Raw genomic sequence first — 8230 nt, 5'->3', positions numbered from 1 at the left:
TTTTTTTTTTTTCAATGTATGTAGTCCACGGTGTGCAGGGTCTCACCACACAGATCAGGCTCATAGTGATCTTCCTGTTTTCAGCCTCCCAAGCTCTGGGATTACAGATTGCGCCACCACACCCAGTCTCAATTGCCTCAGTGAGCCCCTGCAGGTGGGGCCAGCAGGACATGCTGGGGAAGGAACCTGGTCCCTGCATCTGCCTAAGCAGGTGCTTTAATCTGCTGAACTATCTGGCCGACCCTATTGTAGTATTCTTATTACAGATGTTAAAATCATGGACACATTGTATAATTAAATATGACTTTGTATAAAAACCTTATAAACTACAACCAAATGAAATTTATTCCTTGGCTACAAAAAAGGTTGCAAAACCAATATAACTGATCAAATACTGAGACTAAAGTAGAAAAATCACATGACCATGTTATTTTTCTCTGGAAAAAATAGACAATATCCAACATCAATTAATAATAAAATATTTTAGTTGGATAGGAATAAAGATTTATTTCTCAGTAATGAAGGTCATCTGTTAAGCAAAGCAAAGGAAAATAAAACTGATAGCTTACATTAAACAATATTTATTTATTTATTTATTTATTTATTTATTTATTGGTATTGGGATTCAAACTCAAGGCCTTATGCTAGCCAATTAGGCACTGTGCCACTGAACTACATCCCCAGCCCCTATTTATTTATTTTTAATGTATTTGGTAAAGGGTTTCATGCTCTGCGATTTGTGATAAGATCCGTGAGGACAAAGTTAAGGGAAAACGAAGAAGAGATACACCAAGCAGCAAGCTATTGAGACAAAACGATTCTAACCGTTTTCTCAGAATTGTCTTAGGAGATCAGAGGGAATTTTGTGTTCTTTAAAGTTTTAGGACAACAGTAATATGTGACTGATTCAATCCAAGTGAAAAATATTCCCCAAGTTAAACAGCATGATCAGATTTTTAAGAAATTCTACTTCATCTTCAAGTAATTTAAGTGTTAGTTTTTAAAGTTAGCAGAGTGGACATTCTTATGATTGAAGTTTATTTTCCTGATATAATTCATTTATTCTTGGACAATACTGTTTTCTCTTTTTCTTTGTTAGTTTTCAGTTAATTCAGAGTTCCATACTTTTTCAGATATTGGAATGGTTCTTTTTCCCTCCTAAATTTACTTCTTAGTGATTTTACTTGTCTCTTAGAATGCAAGACCATTGGTATGCTCGATATTACCTTTATTGTCATTGTCCCCTCCTGCTTCTCAGTGCCCTGAGAATAGGATTCATGCGCAGATAATTTATTTGGGAAAATTCCTATAAGATTACACCAAACAAGTAGGAAACGTAAACATAAAACAGAAATGTAAGCACCTTTAAACAAGTTAGGAGTATAATTCAGAACTCAGCATCTACTGGGGAATCATCGAAACGAGAGAAAAAGCAATGTGTAGGTGGCCAGCTGCTCCGTGTGAGCCACGGGATGTGCTCTGAGCCTCTCCCATCTGCTCGTCCTCACTGGAGCGCCCCCCCAGAGGAAGGTGTTTCCCAGGTGCTCTGAGCCACCTGCGCGACGAAGAACCTAGGCCAAAATGTCATGAGTTCTGATGCCTCAGGGTGTGAGAGCCTGGCTAATGGAAGGCGTGACTGACAGGGTAGTAACAATAGTGAATACTCTTCCAGAGTTTTGTTACCAGTCCAGTCACTTCGTTTAAGCCATCAAGGTACAGAAAGAAATATATATCCATTTGAAGTCTCCACAAACGTTTCTATCATGGATTTCAAAATGTGTTCCCTTGGAATCTCTTAATCTACACACACATCTCAAATTTATTCCCTCAGTGTTTCTATTCATCTCACCAAAAGGGAATCAGGGTCTTATTGAGATTGTTCACAGCAGAGCCAATGTGGCCTTCCCCGAGGCTTCTCGACCTCCTGGACTCTCCGACTCGCCTCGAATCTGTGCACGCACGCTGTGCACCTTCCCGCACGCTCACTCCGCCGCCCCTCTGCCCAGCCTCCTGGCCCCAGCTGCTCTCAGCTGCAGTACTGCGGTCCTCTCCACGCTGGGCTGCCTCTTTCTGCTCCAGCTGCCCTCGCGATGTCCTCCAGATGGATTCCGGTCGAAAACTAAAACCACGTGTGTCACTCCTCAGCTCACACGTCGCAATAGCTCTCCATATCATGCAAAATAAAAACCACTGTCTGCGAAAGTCCAAGGACCCTTCAAAGTAATGTTCCTATCACTTTTTTTCTCTACACTCTCCACACATTTTCTTCGCCCCTGGCTCTGTGCAGCCCCACTGGCCTCCTTTCTGTGACACAGGTGGGAAACACCATCATTTTTTGCACATTGGCTCTTGTTCTCCTGCATAACATGCTTACCCAACTGCCAGGGAGGCTTTCTCACTTCCTATGCCCAGGAATTTTATCCTGAATATCCCAAAAAACTTTTCGAATCTTCCCATAGACTCTTAGATTCTATGACTGAAGGAGGTAATATAGCATATTCAAATTCAAGTTCTACTTTATAAAATTTTTAACTAATTAATTGTTCATTTGGTACAGAGTCTCGCTATGCAGCTCAGATTCATAGTGATCCTCCCATCTCAGCACCCCAGCGCTGGGATTACAGGTGTGCGCCACCACGCCCGGTTTCGGTGGCCCGCTTGGCGCACCCGGGTTCCAGGGGCAGCACGGCATGCAGTAGCAGGGACGGAAACCAGGCAGGCGCTTGGACCGCTGAGCTAACTCCTCAGCCTCGGGCTTTGCTTTTATCTTCAAATTGAGAAGGGCGCATCACAGGCCAAGCCAACAATTAGTTTTAGTGGTAGTGGTTGCTCAGATAAATAAAGAGCACCTAAAGAAAGAACTTTCTGAATTTTACATTTATTTGAAGACCAACTATGGGGCTCTTAAAATTTGAGTGCTTTTTAAAAAATGCCTCACACACAGGGCGTTTTTAGAATACAAAACGATCTTACTAATTTTATGTAGAACAAACATGAAAACAGAACTGCAACTTCAAGGTGAAAATTTCTAACAATTTTGCCTTGAGTCTTTAATTAAACTGTGCCTAGGTCCTTACATTTGCTAGTTTGGGTCTCTTTCACAGGCAAAAAGTATATCTAGCATGAGCCAAAATAAAAAATAAAGCAAAAATAAAACAAATCTATAGTATACATTAAGAAAACCAACAGAGAGAAATAATATTCTATAACATAAACTGATTTTACTGGAAAACAACTGTAATTTTTGTTTAAATGATAAATAAAGGTATTTTAATATGGTTACTGGAAATATATAACACTGATGTCTTCCAAATTATCTCAGGAATTCTCATGTTGTTCTTATTTCATTTTCTTTTGTTTTCCTATATTTTCCAGATTATTGGAACAGCTTTAATAAAAAACTATTATGAGCCGTCTTTTACCAAAATATGTTTAGTGAGAAACCATCTCAATGGACACGTGCCCTTAAAAAGTAACATGCTTAAGAACATACAGTAAATACTCAACAAATTTGATTATAGAATGAGAAGTAGCTTATTTGATCTTAAATGTTAGTAGTAGGATAAGGCAGTGTTCGGTCCATGCTAAACGTCACAACTATGGATGTCTGCAAAGTACAAAAACAAAAAGTCATCTAGTGTTAAAACTATTGGGTACAGAGAAGAAAGAAACACTGCCTGTTCCACCAAACATTTTTCAGTTTCATAAAAGTTCATTTGAATTCATTTCATCAGATACCCTGATTCCTTCATTTCTTTGTAGACTTCTCAATTATAAATCTACCAAAATACCAAGTGAAAGGGCCAGCGGGATAGCTCAGCAGACTAAGCATCTGCTTAGGCAAGCGCATGCTCCAGGGCTTGATCCCTGCTACCTCATGCTATGCGGGCCCCGCCCTTGGGTGTGCTGAGCCAGTCACCAAGACTGGATGTGGTGGTGCACACCTGTAATCCCAGCGCTGGGGAGACTGAAAACACGAGGAGCACTATGAGTCCAAGCTTCACAGGGAGACCCTGCAACAAAAACATAAAATATGAAATCCCAAGTTGTCTCTCGCTTCCTTCAAGAAGCTGATGGGGAAGAATTACCAGGGCAACTTAGCAAGCACTAGGCCCTCCTTCAGAATTAAAGCTTAAAAAAGGCCTGAGGATAAGGTTCTGTGTGAAGGGCCTGAGTTTAAGCCACACCTCTCCAAAACCACAAAATACAAAGCAAGTAAATGAAAAGCAAGCAATTACAGTGTACATGTGTGCACATTGTTTATTACATTTATAAATATCTATGTCATATTGTCCGATTTTTTGTTTTGTACCATGAATAGAACCCAGGACTTTGCACTTTCTGGGCAGGTACTGTGAGGCTGAGCTGTATCCCTTACTTAATTGTACATTTTTTTTTGTTTTAGTACCAAGGATTGAAATCAGGACCTTGTACTGGCCAGGCAGGAGCTTATGCCACTGAGCTAAAGCCTCAGTCCTTAATTTTTGTTTTAACATTGGTATCATGTAGAAAATTTACCAATTTGTATTAAACATTAGCAAAAGTTTGTGAAATCAAAATATTAATAGGGGTGCCGGGAAGATGGCTCAGCAGAACAAACGCTTCCTTGGCAAGTGCAACAGCTTGAGTTCAATCCCTGGTTCCAACAAAAAAAAAAAAAATAGTAGGCCAGGCAAATGTGTGAAGAAGCAAGTTTTGATTAAAAGACAAGAAGGTACTGTGAGATAGCTCAGCAGGCCTAAAGCACCTGCTCAGGCAAGCTTATGTAGGCACAGGGGACCATGGTTCAATCTCTGGCACCAGCACTGCCCTCAGATGAGACTGAGCTGGCCAAAAGAAAGAAAGAAAGAAAGAAAAGGATAAGACTGTTCAGGAATAAATCAGGAATGGTACTGGAGAGAACTTTTTCCATTATGAAGAAGTAGGCTGATGGTAAAGTACCTTGAGTCTGAGGAAGGATAAATGGGAAGACTACAATAAAGGTGGTCTAATTCGGTTAAGGAACCAAGAATATAAAACATATCTAGAAGGAACTCCTACAAGTTGACGGATACCTCTCTGTTAAGAATCGTTAGTGTTATGGTTTGTGTGTAGTTGTCCCCCACACCCAAAAGCCTCGTGTACTCATGGGGCAGACTTCTAGAGTATGGGATTAACTCCTGATCCACTGAGAATGTGGCTGTGGGTGCCATACCCAGCCTGAGACACATGGCTTGAAGGTGACTTAAGGGAGACAGACCTGCTCTGTTGCCATTGTTGTTGTTACTCCTCCCTTTTGCTCTTGCTGTTTTGCTGCCCTCCACTGCCAGGATGGGCTGCCCTCTGCTGTGTGCCACTCTGCCTTGGAGCCAGCTGAGTATGGAGTGAAACCTCCAGTAACTGTGAACTGGGGAAACCTTTCCTTCCCTCATTTTGGATGTTGGGTATTTGTCCCAGCAATGAGAGAAGGGTAACTGAGACAATTAGGAATGTTTCCAGCGTCCGCTTGCAATTCTACTTAGAGATTCCTCAGTCGTTTGGTAATGAGTGAGGTAGGTCCTCAGAAATTATTTTATTAGTGTTACTGTAATCATCGGGAAGTCTGTAAAGCCACTGACTTCCAGTAAGTGTTACCTTACAAATGTCTATATTATAGCATAACTCTTGAGCTACTGGGAAGATTAATAAGCAAACTATGTTGCATATTTCCTCATACTAGGTAGTAACAAATTAAAATAATTGCAGTGCAAATTAACTCTCTATAATGGAAAATCCATGGAAAGGAGTTTCCACTGAATGCTGTCTGCCTGGCTTCAGGAAGTTAGTGCCAGATTGACTTCAGGAAATCAATCCCTGCACTCTGGAGAAACCAGTAAATTCCTTCCTAAAACATATTTGCTTTTGTTCATATAGTCTTATTATCTTTAAAAATATATGTGTCAAGGGAGGTGTGAAGGTATTGAGTTTATACAAAATATTATGCCACAGAGCAGCGAGCGGGTTAATAGAAACATCGCTAAAAGTTACAGCAGTACAAGATTTTCCCTTAGGCTATAAATAATACATTACTTTGGTGTTTAATCCAGTGCTGACAAGAAGAGAAATGAGTTGGCATCCATATGGAGAATATTAACTACATTTCCAGCTATTGTTGCACCTAAATATTTAAGATCTTATTTATAGACTGCAATAAAATGAAAAAAAGAAATTAATATATTGAATCTCAAACTATAAACAAAATCATGTTTAAAATAGACATTAAAATATTTCATCTCTGCAAAATCTGCCTTCTCTGATTAATAGATAAACAGATGAAGTATAACTTAATTATGGGGTGGGCAATAATAATTCACTGTTGGTGAATTTATCACTTTTCTGGTAATTGAGATTCTGCTCTAAATGTTGTTTAGGTGAGACTGCATGGCCTCATGCCAAAAGTCCCTGTCTAAAATTGTGCTGATACTCTCAGCCCTGCCACTAGCCCTATAATCAGACGTGAGATGTATTTTGCAAAACCTTACTTTAATTTATGTATCACAGGTAGGAGATTAATGGATCTTTGTCAATGGTACCATTCAAAATATTAGGCATATTTTGAAAAGAATGAGAATGTACATATTTTTATTTTAAATAGTACGTTTTTTAAATGTTTTTTGAGTTTTTCTTTTTTTCATGCAGGGTCTCACTATGCAGCTCGGACTCATAGCTATCCTGCTGTGTTCAGCCTCTACAGCGCTAGGATTACAGGTGTGTGCCACCACGCCCCATCTCTGTCTCTGTCTCCCCAGCTCAGCATGCCTCCCTGGAGGGGCGCAGCATGTGCTACCAAGGAGCAAACCTCGATCCCTGTGCTTGCTTAAGCAGACACTTTGTCCACTGAACTATCTTTCTGGCCCTAGTGAAATATTTTGATAGTAAATAATTTTGATTTTTTTTTCCTCTTTGCTTGTTTTCTATTGCCCACAGTTCTTTAGATAGCCAGAATTAGCTTATATAGCAATATTTATCTTTGTGTGCCTTCCTGGTGTCTTCTATATGCAAAATTAACACTTGATATTTATTATATGAGTAAATACAAGAATTAATGAATAAATTATTATGTAAAATTCTATCATATTATGCTGTCTAACTTCTGGGTAGAAAATGTCACTGTTCTCAGCAAAGTCTGTTGAAAATGTTAGTTTTCATCACGGAAATAATGGAATTCTTAAGCAAAAGATAATTACTCCTGCATATTATATTGTACTTTAATTCAATTCCATCTTTGTTTTGTATATAAATATCATGTCTTGTGCAGCATTGTGGTGTTGTAGGACTGAGGGATCTTAAAAGCTTGATGCAGATGCTTGTAGGAGCTCTGTCTTGGTTCTCTAAGTAGCAAATTTCTCCATTTTGGTCCTGTAGAAACTACAGTTCATTTGGATTCATGTAGGCCTGGTTTTAGACGCCAACCCTTCTCCTGCTAACTGTGAAGCTGATGCAAATCCTCCTCCATTCGTTCACTTAGGTTAGTGGTAACTCCTGCCTTACCCACTTCACAGGGCTGCAGTCATGGAATGGGCTATCATTCATAAAATTACTACCCAAGTGCAAACACACACAGTGAACAAACTAGCAATTAATGTCAGGTATTACATGAGTTGTAGTTTGAACTTTATAAACTGGCAATTAATTCATTAACTAACTAACTTATTTATTGGAGCTTTGGACTGAATCCAAGACCATGCATGCACTAAGAACACAGTCTACAAATGAACTATATCTCAACCCCTCTTTTAATGGATAATTTTATTTCAACGATTTTATGGTTTATTAATGTCCATTGTGAAACTGTACATGGTGCTGTGATCAATATTTGCTATTAAATTTATATTTATATAGTTTAATATATGATGACAAATATATTCTTGTCTTCAACAAAGATTAATGTAAACTACCTTAGGAGGAGTACATATAATTTAGATATTATTTGCCATGGAAAATAAAAATGAAGCAGATTTAAGTAAAAAAGTAATATTTTTACATTCAACTCATTCTCTCAAAATTGTTAAAGATTTGTGATGCACAGTGAAAGGACAATGAGTATCTTTAGTTGCTTTTGATGTATACTTTACCTATGTGATAAGAAAAATTGAATAGTTTAGCAATTACTGCTCTACTCAAAGTAAATCACTCTACTCCCAAATTCAAGAGATCAAAAGATAAAATTCAGCATTTTCTGCATCAAGTTTATTTTTTAATTTTTTTATGT

Source organism: Octodon degus, unplaced genomic scaffold (genome assembly GCF_000260255.1).
Source record: "Octodon degus isolate 3935 unplaced genomic scaffold, OctDeg1.0 scaffold00143, whole genome shotgun sequence".
NCBI classification, from domain to species: Eukaryota; Metazoa; Chordata; class Mammalia; order Rodentia; family Octodontidae; genus Octodon; species Octodon degus.
The sequence above is the reverse complement of the archived record's forward strand: the minus strand, read 5'-3'. Positions refer to the sequence as shown.